Here is a 12526-nt window from a genome sequence, read left to right as displayed (position 1 = left end):
CCCACATGCTTAGTGACCCTGAGTGTCTGCCCCCTGAGCGTCAGCTAAGAGGAAAGTAGCAGGGACATGCCTTTCTTACGGGTGCCCGTTGTGGCCCTGCTGACTTGATGAACGGAATGCAGGGAGCTGCCAGGTGGTTTGAGGTGGCTGAGCCCTGGCCTTCCCATCTGACGGGGAGGCAGCTCCTTTCACAGGACAAATGGCCGCAGCTTTGGCTCCGCCTTGGAATCATCTCCCCATAAGAGACAGGTTCCTGGCCTCTGCCTCTTGTCTGTGCAGTTCCTAGGATGGTCCAAACTGGTGGACCCATGAAAGGGCCTAGGGGGCGTATAAAGGGAAGAAGTCTGTAATACACCTCCCACATGCATGTACACACACACACACACACACACACACACACACACCATACACTTGCCTCACTTCTTTGAAAAAGGAAGAAGCCAGAATATGTGATGTGGTCAACTGTTTGGACTCTTAATTAGAGTATTGAATCTAAGGAATGGGGCAATCTGGAGAGAGGGAGCTCATGGTTTTTGGTGGGGAGGATAGGAATAGTTCCACCTGTAAACATATGGATGAAGGGAGTGAACAAAACTGGCCTTTGTCATGGGAGAGCACACATACCCCCTTGAGGTGGCCTGTCTGGTCTCATTCACCTTCTCCCATCCCATTGTCCATCTGATCCTTCCTTACCTGCCTTCATTCTCTCAGCTAACTGCCAGGGTATGCAAGCAATCCCTACCAAGATGGCATATGACAAAGGGAGTAAGGCGTTCCTTCTCAGTCACTTTCATGTGGGTGATCTTACAGTTCCCAATGCTTCCAGAAGCAAAGGGAAACCATATATGAATAACGTGTCAGGCAGGTTGGAGAGAAATTTCTGGGCCACATGCCTTCATGATATTTTTTCATATCACAGCCCAGGTCAAGCCTGTTACTTCTGTAAGCAGGAGGGAGGCTGGGTGGGAAATTAAAGGAAGCACTTCCCCCTCTACCCTGAAAACCCCCCATTTCTGAACTTGGATGTAGAAGCCACACTCTGAGGCATAAATCCTTATAGGCCCTCATTTTCCAGATACTTGTTTTTATACCTGAAAAACTTTAGTTTTGCAGTACCATTGGGAAACCGTTCATTCGCCACAGCCCCCCCCTCCAAAATGTAGCCCAGACCACTCATACTTCCATATTCTTTTCCTGTGATTTTTCTTCAAAGCAACTGATGGCATCACAGGTTGTTGCCCTACCCCCACTCCCTCTAAGAACACTCACCTGCACTGGTTGTGAGCAAAGCATTTCAGTTCTGTTTCAAAAATAAAATGTCCTAGAAAGATACGGTGTTTAGCCAAGACACCAGAGCTGTTGGCTCTCGTTTGACAGGGAAACTTTCAGTGTCCACTTTGCATGTTCTGTTTAACTGGGAAGACGACCTACATCGTGTGGCATGTAAGGCCCGAAGTGATGTTTCATGAAGAATAGTGTTAAGAGCTACTTACATCAAAACAGCCTGGGGAAATTGCTAGCATGCCAATTCCTGGGCTGCGAGTTTGATTTTAAGGGCACTCGTGCTTCAGAACTTTTGGACTAAAGGTTGCTGTCTCTCTTGAGAGCAACACCTCCAATGACAGGCTATCCTATCTGTCATTTCCTGGAGAGTTCTGTATAAATACCCTGCATAGCCGGAAGGTTCACCACGTTCAGGGCATTGAGGGAACAGAGCAGGTCTGTGTTCATCAAGTCCGTGTTCATCAAGAGGGCCCGTTGCCCTGTGCTGCCTGGGGACTTCCACCCAGACCTGCTACTCAGCCAGGGACACTTTAACCGCATCCTACCCTGAGGGTGGGCTTTGGGACAGCCTGCCCTAGATGGATGGAGCCAATGTCTCCAAGAATTCAAGTGTCCACCATTTCCTGTTCACCCAACGGCCACATTAGGCTGACCAAGAGACTCCTGAGAACACAGCCTCAAAAGACATCCTCACTCCCCAAGACTTAAGTCGCCATCATCATCATCATCATCATGGTCAGGACTGAACAAAATCATACCAGGAGGGGGCAGGGCCTGTGTTCAAATTCCAAACGTGACACAAATAGCTGTATGTGGTAAGAGCAGATTGATCTACCCCTCTGTGCTTCCGTTTCCCCATCCACAAAACAAAGATACTAAAAGAATCTGCCTCTTAGGATTGTTGTAAAAATGAATTGTGACGATATGCACCAGAGTCTTAACACAGAGTTTGCCATATAGCCAGGGCTCAGCGAACAGACCACAGCTAGCTTATAGGAGGTCTTTGTGTTTTTAAAAAAAAAAAAAAAAAAAAAAAAAAAAGGTGTCTTCCTTTGGGTAGACACATTGAGAACATATGCCTCTTCCTCTGGCCTGGCTCAGGCTGGTGCCTGGGTTCTTATCTTGGGGAGCAGAGTGTCTCCCTCAGCTGGCCACCACGCTTTGGCAGGTCACAGCCCATAAAACTGGGGAAGCTGTCACCAGATGTCAGCTCTAGTGATCACACGGAAAGGGGGGGTGGGGGGGGGATGATGTTGGCCGTGGGAGCTAGGCTGAACCAGGGTTCTCCCTCCCTGCAGGCCCTGCAGACATTTGACTGCGGGGACCCAGGAACAGGGGGCGGCTGCATCTGGCTTCTCAGAATCGCCAGTGCTACGCTCAGCAGAGGCGCATCTTGATAAATTTCAGCGAGAACAAAGGCATGAAGTCGCGCTGAATTTTCCTTTTCTGAGCTTGGTTCCAGCTGATCATGCTTCCTGTCTCTCTAAGAGCCTCCCTGACACAGGCGACTTGCTTCTTTCACATTTGGTCATCGCCCTCTTGCTTTCCTTTGTGAGTCAGCGTGGCTGCCCTTGTGCAGGAGTCAGTGCTCCCGGCCCCAGTGCCTGACCTCCCCAGGTGATCCCCGCCCCCCTCCCAGGGTGAGCGTCCCCGCCCACTCCGTGCCGCTTCGGAGACGTGCGCTGGGGACGTGAGTCACAGCCCCATCCTCCCCAGCTGAAACTATTCGGGGAATGCCTCTGCACGCAGTGCACGCTCGCTTCCTGGAGCTCACCGTCCTGTGCTCAGCGATCAGCCGCTCATACTCCTCTGCCAGAGGTTCCACTTGGGTGATCACAAGGTGGTTGCGTCAAGTCAGGAAGCTTCCAAGAAAGGTCTGTTTAGGTCAGGCATCACGCATCCTAGGCTGAGCATCAACCGCGTGCACCTTGGCGGGGGGTGGGGGGGGGGGTGGTTCAACCTGGAAGGAAGGAGGCAAAAGACTAAAAGAAGAGCCAGGGAGATGTACAGTTCCTGTGTCACTGTGACAGATGAGGACAGCGAGAGGGAGGAAGGTGAAGTCCTGAGCTCATGGTCTGTAGCCAGAAGACAGTGAAGTACATACCCAAGCCGGCTGCCTCGTTAGCATTAACTTCTGTGACTGAGAGTCGATTAGATTTTTTATTTTTCAGGAGGATATTAGAAGGAAAGGGAGATGAATTTAGTTCATTGATCCTTCTGTGACGTCCTGATGTAGATCTCGCTTCGTATATGCTAGATCTTGACTTATGCCCATCTGGCAGGGATCTCAGGAAAGTTCTGGTGCTGGATGCAGGTTGGATAAGCTTGCAGACAAAGCATGGGTCTTGAGTTCCGGAGTTCTAATTCCATGTTGGTGTGGCACTGGCTGAGTTCCAGAGAGAGGGAGAGAGAGCAGTTGACTTCCTGATGTTCCTTATTTGACAAAAACATGAGACCTTGAGCATGACAAAATAAAAAACCTTTTGCTAGAGAATTTTCACATTCTGAGAAACAGAAACAGAAAGGAAAAAAGCAGCTCCAGGGACAACATGGCAGAGGATCCTGGAAGAGGTTTTGGGTGGGTTGTGTCAGAGATGCCTTGGCAGCAGGCGTACAAAACGAGAACAAGAGAGAGATGAGAAATCCTGCCTCAAGTTGCAAACACACATAGCATCCCAAGATGCCTGGCAGATCCCTGTCACTTCCTTCCCCTGATGACAAGGGGTGGGAAGGGGGCCTGTGACTCCCTTTACGTGGCAAGATTGGGCTGGTACAGGATGCTTCCATAAATAATGGCCAATTAATCTTATTCTGTTTCTAGATGCCAATCTTTTTTTTTTATTAATGTTTATCTATTTATGTTGAGAGAAAAAGCACCCAAGTAGGGAAAGGGCAGAGAGACAGAGACAGAGAATCCCAAGCAGGCTCCACACTGTCAGTGCAGAGCCTGATGCAGGGCTCGAACCCATGAACCATGAGATCATGACCTGAGCTGAAACCAAGAGTCCGAAGCTTAACCAACTGAGGCAGCCAGGGGCCCCTCTTGGGGCAAATCTTATCCCGAGTCTCTGACCTTCCCCATGAACGGAGACCTTATCAAAGTGAAAAGCCTGCTTTTCGTGTGCTGCTTTAATGCAGCTATTTGAATTAACATGGAGGAGGAGGCTTACGTTTTCCCCTCACACTTTGGGCCATTATGGAGCTTGGGATTGGCAGAGAAGTGGAACATCTTTTTATTCCTTGATCTGAAAGGGAAAGCTTATCCTTTTCCGGTGAGGTCAAACCGAGGGAAACTGGAAGATACCCTGAAGGGTAGGTAACCATAAACTGGGTGACTGAATGCTGTCCCTGCCTCCTCTCAGAGTTGTCCAAGGAAGCACATCTCAGCATCTTCACGTACCCTCAACCTTAGTCCAGCAAGATCTTGGTCCAAAGAATGAAAGATGCCTGTCTGAATTTAGAACAGTCACATCAGATAGTTTTTGAGCACCTAATGAGGGCTTTCCTGGAATCTTTTCATTATAGTTCTCTCAGCCTCCTTTGAGAGAGCTCTTGTTACTATCCCCATTTTTTTTAGATGAGGAAACTGAAGCATAGAGAAGCCTTTGAAATCCATTCGATTTAAAAGCTATTTTAACAGGCTTCTAATGAATATACATCTTAAGAGGTTACATGAAATAATTTTAACAAAAATGAGGCAATTCAGTTAATGACAATATCCAAACAACCAGCTCTAGTGGGGTGAAGACTAAAAGGAAAGGGAAGTTTCCCAGTAGGAGTGTGTGTGTGTGTGTGTGTGTGTGTGTGTGTGTTGAGGAAAGGCAAGAACCAAAGAGAAATACTGAACTGAGCGGGGGGGAAAGACATTTAAAATCAGCAGCAACACTAAAAGAACTCAAAATTATCACACTTTGGGGCGCCTGGGTGTCTCAGTCGGTTAAGCGGCCGACTTTGGCTCAGGTCATGATCTCACGGTCTGTGAGTTCGAGCCCCACATCAGGCTCTGTGCTGACAGCTCAGAGCCCGGAGCCCGTTTCAGATTCTGTGTCTCCCTCTCTCTCTGACCCTCCCCTGTTCATGCTCTGTCTCTCTCTGTCTCAAAAATAAATAAACGTTAAAAAAAAAATTAAAAAAAAATTATCACAGGTTTTTGCCAAGGTAATATCACCAGATAACTGTGCTAAAAAAATGACCATTTGGTCAAAGGTAGGGACACCCTGAAACAGAATCTCCTGTTTGCACATCTTTTCATTCTGCTCTTCAGGTTATCTGTCTCCAAGTCACGGAAGAAGTTTTGCTCACATATGCTGGGGTATTTCAAACTTTTCGATGTGACCACCCTGAAATATTCCCTCACCAATCCCTCCAAAATAGAGAACCGGAAACTGCTTCGGCCATATCAGTATGAAGTTTAGTTCACATCAGGTCAGAGGCCTTCAGAGAATGAAATGCTGTCATTTGGGCATAAAAACCATTGTAAAAAAAAATGATTTAGAAAACTAAAAAAAAAAAAAGATCTGCAATTTTTCAATACAAAGTGGACTGATAAACATTTCAGCTCATCTTGTTTAAATAATGTGAGAAGCCCTTTGTTTAGTATTTTTCATAAAAAAATTCTAGCATTCCTGAGGTTTTTTCTTTTTTTCTTTTGTTTTGTTTTTCTAAGACTTCTTTTATACTCTGAATATTTGTAGACCTTTTCAGGGCCTCAATAAAAAAGCACCATGAAAAAAAAATCCTTGACATGAACCCCAAATAAAACTGGGCAGCAATATTTTTAACTGAATTTTGAAACAAATCACAATAGGTCTCTCCCCATAAAACTACCAGTACATTGTGCACAGTCAGAGCTGAAACTATATTTTTTCCCTACATTGTTGAATTTGTTGAATTAGAATAAATGAGAACATCAATATATTTCCTAAATTCATATTCTTGTTACTTCCAGTTTGTAAGTTTTTCTCCATTTCACATTAAACATGAAAAGTTTTCATTAGTTGGTAGCAAGAGTTTTAACATTTATACATCTGCTAAAGGACACAAGGCAAGGAAGATGATGAAATTGTAGAGATGTCCCACCCAGTGTCCTACCCCATGAATGCTGTAGCTTATCATTTCAGACAAAAGAAAGGTGACCCGTGTGTTGGATTCTGCCCACACACTTTTGGTCAGCTACATGTGAGAAAAGGAAAGATAGTTTTTGTGATTATGGGCTTCTACAAATCCTAGAAGCAGAAGCAGCATTTGAGCACAGCCGGGCAAGGGTCGAATTGTTTTGAGAAGAGTTTTAACCCTGAGCTGACCTCTTTTTCCCCTTCCTTCAACTTTCACCCAACTTTCAATCCAGGAACAGGTGAGCAGAGAAGGTAAAACAGGTGATCTTTCTTTCAGAAAGATCATCCATATTTTAAACAGTGCTGTGGATGGAAGTTTAAGAATCAGAAGCCTTGGAAGTCTTCACTCACCATTCATTCATTCATTCATTCATTCATTCATTCATTTTAGAGGGAGAGTGTACAAGTTGGGCAGAAGGAGAGAGAAAGAGAGAATCTTAAGCAGTCTCCATGCTTAGTGCAGAGTCCTACGTGGAGCTCAGTCCCATGACCTTGGGAACATGACCTGAGCTGAAATCAAGAGTCAGACAGATACTCAACCAAATGAACCACGCAGGTGCCCCTTCATTCACCCTTTAAATTGCCTTGACAGTTTGGGCAGCTCAATTGTCTCACTAAGTCAGTATTCACGTCTGTAACGTGGGAATTGACATGTAGCCTATCCATACAGAGCTCTACAAGGAACAAAAGGAGAGACGGCACAGTGAGAGATTGTGATTATCTGGACATAGCAGTCACCCCTCCAAATCTGGCACCACCTACTTCAGGGCACAGGAGACCATGTTAAATTGTATTTCCTATTTCCTAAATTAATCTCTCATTCAGTTATGTAAAATAAATTAGTCTTGCTCCTCCCTTCATTATTGTTGTTAAGCCTTTAAACTCCAAACAAACTGTAATGCATCTATTTAGGAGTTAGATTTGGCTGTGCCATGGTATGAATATTAATAGAAAGTCCATATGTTTCATGTCTCTCTGTAAAATATAAGAAAAGTCCTCTTAGCATTCTGTGTAAAGCTGTATTGTTAAATATATGTGTGCTAGCATTTAAAAAATGGGTGCAGAGATGAAAGAGAGGGCATTTAAAGCAAGCACCACCCCCACTCCCAGTGGGACAGGGCTGACTCAAGAGAGAAATGAGAAAGACAAGTTGGGGTGGGGGAAGGGAGAACGGCTGTAGTTTAAGCAGTCAGTTATATTTGGAAAGGTGAGCAGAGACATTTTCAGGATTTCAGAGGGCAGGATGGAGAAATGGGTAAACCACCAGAGTCAGACCTTTTGTTGTGTGCATCTCCATGATTCAGGACATGCACATTCCAACTCAAGAAATGATATTCTAGAGGCGCCTGGGTGGCTCCTTCTGTTAAGTGTCGGACACTTGGTTTCGGCTCAGGTCATGATCTCACAGTTTGTGGGTTTCAGCCCTGTGTCAGGCTCTACGCTGTCAGCGTGGAGCCTGCTTGGGATATTCTCTCTCTCTCAATCTCTGTGCCCCTCCCCTGCTCTTTCTGTCCCTCTCTCTCTGTCTCTCTCTGTCTCTTTCTCTCAAAATAAATAAACTTAAAAAAAAGAAAAGCATGATATTCTAAGGTGAAAAAATTTAGATCTGGGGGTTTTCCATTCTTCTGGATTTTTCAGGTCTCTGCTGGTCTCTGTCATCCCTGATAATGAGGAGGTCATGGGATCAGAGGAGGTCAGAGCAGTAAGGAGACCCTCTAGCCCAGCCTTTTCATTTCACTTATGAAGGGCTGAGGCCCAGAGACTTGGGAAAAGAGCCCGGATTAGGGAACGTAGACTTTGGAAAATCTAAAAGGAATGTCTTCCCTGTAAATGACTGATAGGCCGGCTTGAAACCTGCTTGTCACTATCTTTTCCCCACCCCCACCCCCCTCAAGTCTCAGTAAGGGTAACTATTCTGTACCTTAGGGCAGAACCCCTAGAAGCTACTGCCCCAGAGCAGATATCCCCCCCTTCCCTGCCTGCAGACTGGAAGGGAGCCTGGAGGTGAACTGTCAGCACCTTTGGAGGGAGCTGTGCTGTTGCTTCCTAGCCATAGTGAGTCCAGAGTTTGCTCGTATAAAAAGGACTAGAGATTGATGGGCCGTGTAGCTCTAGTTTTTGCATTTGGGGAAGAAAAATGTCTCGGTGAAAACAATAAGAACAGGAGCTTGAAATGAAAGGAACAAAAGGCCTCTAGTCAGTGGCGAGGTTCCCTTCCAGCCCCCAAGCCACACACACAACCCTGCACACATTTCTTGCTTCTCAGCACTTGCCTGACACACTGCCTCCAGCGCTTATTTCGAAATAGGGACTAAGAAAAGTTCCATAGGACTCTGTCAAGTAGGCAAGCACTCCCTTCTGAAGCTCGAGGGGAGCCAGAAAGAAACCATGTTAAATTAGACAAGAGGAGAGAGGAAGAGGCCCCCCCTAGGCCTTCACTCAGGCCCCTGAGGTATGCATCATGTCTGGCAGCCAGAAGCACAGGAATTGCCCCAAGGGAGGCCCTGGGCGGCCCACAGGCTTTCTGGGGTTCTCCTGCCCCATTAACAGTTTCTCCTTGCTCCTGCTGAAGCTGTCACAGGCTTCTGCAGCCTAGACATCTGGGTTCTGCACAATGTAGCTTCATGTTGGATTAAAAAGGAAGCTGGCCTCCTTCTCTCCTTCTTTTCTTCTGAGGCCTGTTTGGAGATAATCCTGGCACAGAAATGCACTACAGATCACAAGGGATGATTAAAAATCCTTTGACCCTTGCTCATTGCCTTAAGACCCACCGTCTTCTGTTTCCACACCCCCACATACTTTTTTTTTTGGTAAAGATTAGAAGGAAATTAATTTGTACTTATAACTAAGAGGATAGAGTACTTATAAGTGTGCTGTCCAATCTCTTTTTGTTTCTTCTTTACCTTCTATTTGATACCTTTGAGGATGATCTGAGTTTTGTTTTTGTATTATAGAAAGCACATATTTATGTGTCTCAGAATTTCTTGATAAGTAATTGTGAAGCAAAGTGTACATTTCCACTTGGATAGGTAAATGTAAGGGGCCAGCATTTAGTATAACAAACATTTATTAAGCACCTACTATTTGCTGGCATCTGTGCTCGAACTCTGAGGACACAGAGATGAAAAGGCATGCATAAGCTTAGATTATTCTTTCTTCCACTCTGTGAGAGAACACAAAGAATTGTCATCAGTGTTTAATTCCCAAACGACTTTTTAAAAAATAATGCTTACTATTTATTTTTGGAGAGACAGAGTGTGAGCAGGGGAGGGGCAGAGGGAGAGGGAGACACAGAATCAGAAACAGACTCCAGGCTCTGAGCTGTCAGCACAGAGCCCGATGTGGGGCTGGAACTCATGAACCGTTGAGATCATGACCTGAATTTAAGTCAGATGCTTAACCAACTGAGCCACCGAGGTGCCCCCCAAATGACTTTTTTTTATATTTTTATTAAAAAAAATTTTTTTTTAATGTTTATTTATTTTTGAGAGAGAGAGACAGAGTGTGAGTGGGGAAGGGGCAGAGAGAGGGAAACACAGAATCTGAAGCAGGCTCCAGGCTGTCAGCACAGAGCCTGATGCGGGGCTCGAACTCATGAACCGTGAGATCATGACCTGAGCCAAAGTCGGACGCTTAACCGACTGAGCCACCCAGTTGCCCCTGACTTTTTTTTTTTAAAGATGGATGAGAGTACCTGAGATCTACTTAAAAACAGAAGAAGAAGAAGAAAAACAACAACAAACCTACTTTACCCCACTATAAATCTTAAGCTTTGGCAATGCTCAGCTTTGGTACATACTGTATATATAATTTATATATTTATTTCTTAGAATACCTACTGTGAAATGTGGAACAAAGTCAAGCTGTATTAGATATCTGATACATCTCAGCAAATAAAGAGGATAAAAGAAGAAGCCAGATCTTGAAGTCATCTCGCAGGTACGTAGAAGAGGCTTGGATAGGGAATTAATGAGGAAACTCAAGAAAGCCATGATGAGACTAAAATGAAAGAATGATCTTCAGAGTGAAGCATAAAAACATAGTGTAAGATCTCTGTTCATATTTTTGTTTATTAAAACAAAAAAGAAGACATTAAACTTAGCTCATATTTAACAAATAGATTGGAATGGAACATGCGTGTACTATATTTGCATATATATGTACATATATCTGAATTACTTGCTCAAGCATTTATTATTCATAGGCTACATAAGCAAAAAGAGGCCACTGATGGATAAGAAGAAACAGGATGAAAGTTAAGGCTCAGAACAGCATCTGTGTTCTGTGAGGTAAGGATAGCATCTAAGAGAGTGAGAATCGAAGTTAGTAGTTAGGAGAATAGAATCAAGTCAGTGTGCAAAGATGGCCACCAATCAATTCCTTCCCTCTCTGTGCACACTTCCTGTTCTCCCCTTCAAGAGGTACAGCCCATGTTTCCTCCTCTCCAATGCAACTTTCTCTGACCCGTAAAATATGGCAGAAGTGACATTCTGGGATTTGTTCCCTGGCAGGTTCTGCTTTCTCCCTCTGGGAAACCAGCCACAATGTGTGAGGTCCAACTACCTGAGACGGAACTGTGGGGAAGTCTAGGTTAGCGCATGGACAGAGAGATGCCATATGGAGAGGCACCAAAATACCAGACGTAAGTGAAGTCCTTTGGAAGTCTGCCAGCCACTTATTGAATGTAGCTGAGTGACTCCACTGACACCACGGAGAGCAGAAGATCCCAGCCCTTCCCTGAATTCCATGCCCACACAACTGAAAAAAAGGTAACGATTGTTGAAGTCACTAAGTTTTAGCGTGCAGCTTGTTCCACAGCAATAGATAATAAAAGTCAGGAATTAGTCCTGGAAATAAACATATTTACCAAGATTCCTCTTTTGACAGTTACCACCTTAGACAGGAAAAACAAAATTCTGATGGCCAAGAGTATGTAGTCAGTGAAATCCTAGGGGAAGGACAATCCAGAAGACAATGGGACAGCCACAGCAAATGAACAAAATATTGTTTTAAAAGAAAAAGTTGGGGGGTGCCTGGGTGGCTCATTTGGTTAAGCATCTGACTGTTGATTTTGAATCAGGTCATGATGTCACGTTCATGAGATCAAGCCCCTCACTGGGGTCAGCACAGAGTGTAGAGCCTGCTTGGGATTCTCTCTCTCTCTTCCTCTTTGCCCCTCCCCACTGTGTGAGGGCTTGCTTGCTCTCTCTCAAAATAAATAAATAAATAATAAAAATTAAAAAAAAATTTTTTTTCACGTTGCAGCTGGGTATAAATACTTAAGGATTTGGGTATCTTACAATAATAAAATCATGATTTTTCCTTTTCTGTTGGCAAAAGCTTTCTGCTTTCAATTCTTTTGAGTTCTGTTTCTTTAACTGTATCTGCTGTGCACTTCCTTCTTATTGTTAGGGCTGGAAGCCTGGGAACTACATTTCCCAGTATCCCTTATGGGTAGTTTTCAAGCCCTATGCTGATGACCAGAAGTATTGGCAGGAGATTTTGAAGGGAGAAGAGAGGTAGAAGCCACGTTATTGCTCTTCGGTCAGGAGCGGGCAGGTGTGTGGGTGTCAGGAGATATCAGAGTTTGTATAGAATCCCATTCTGCTGTGAATCATCCTCCTCAGAGCTGGAAGCAGATGACATCACCAGCAGCAGTTTCCTTTAGTCCCTGAAACTTCCTGTCTCTTGAAGCTAGCCACATATTTGAAAGCTTGTGGCTTTCCCCACCCTTGCCTCTTCCAGCCCTCCCAGGAATTTTGTACGCATCCAATTCCTTGTATTAAAATTTCCTCCCACTTGAAATACGTAGAACAGCTTCTATTTTTCTTTACTAAATCCTATTATGTAAATCAAAACCTCATTTTATAATGAAAGTTGAAATAAAGTAGAATTTCTCTTTACATAATTTTTTTTTCAATTTTTCCCCCCAATAGCTACAGACTTCTTTCATAAAATTTTGAACCCAAACCCACTTACATAACACAGCGTGGAGGGAGATGCCTATGGAAGATTGCAAAATGGCAAGAATACAAGGTGTAGTTGGGATTCTAGGGCTGGAGGAACCAAGCCATTCTTTCCCCAATCAATGAAAGGAAGTTTTATAGGTAGGGTCACGGTCACCAGAT

The 12526-nt window shown here is 44.6% G+C and overlaps 1 long non-coding RNA gene across 2 annotated transcripts in view; it reads left to right on the top strand.

The window, feature by feature from the left end:
• Positions 1–11419, top strand: part of LOC107179423 — a 52070-nt gene extending 40651 nt beyond the window's left edge. The window contains exons 4-6 of one of the 2 annotated variants that reach the window (XR_006218190.1): positions 10229–10337; positions 10603–10687; positions 10910–11419. This is a non-coding gene — a long non-coding RNA (uncharacterized LOC107179423). The remainder of the gene's footprint in view (positions 1–10228; positions 10338–10602; positions 10688–10909) is intronic. The other variant, XR_001510037.2, reaches the window with a different exon arrangement.
• The last annotated feature ends 1107 nt before the right edge of the window (positions 11420–12526 follow it).

This window comes from Panthera tigris, chromosome A1 (genome assembly GCF_018350195.1).
Source record: "Panthera tigris isolate Pti1 chromosome A1, P.tigris_Pti1_mat1.1, whole genome shotgun sequence".
Taxonomy (NCBI): Eukaryota; Metazoa; Chordata; class Mammalia; order Carnivora; family Felidae; genus Panthera; species Panthera tigris.
Note: the sequence above shows the minus strand (reverse complement) of the source record. Positions and strands in the feature narration are given on the sequence as shown.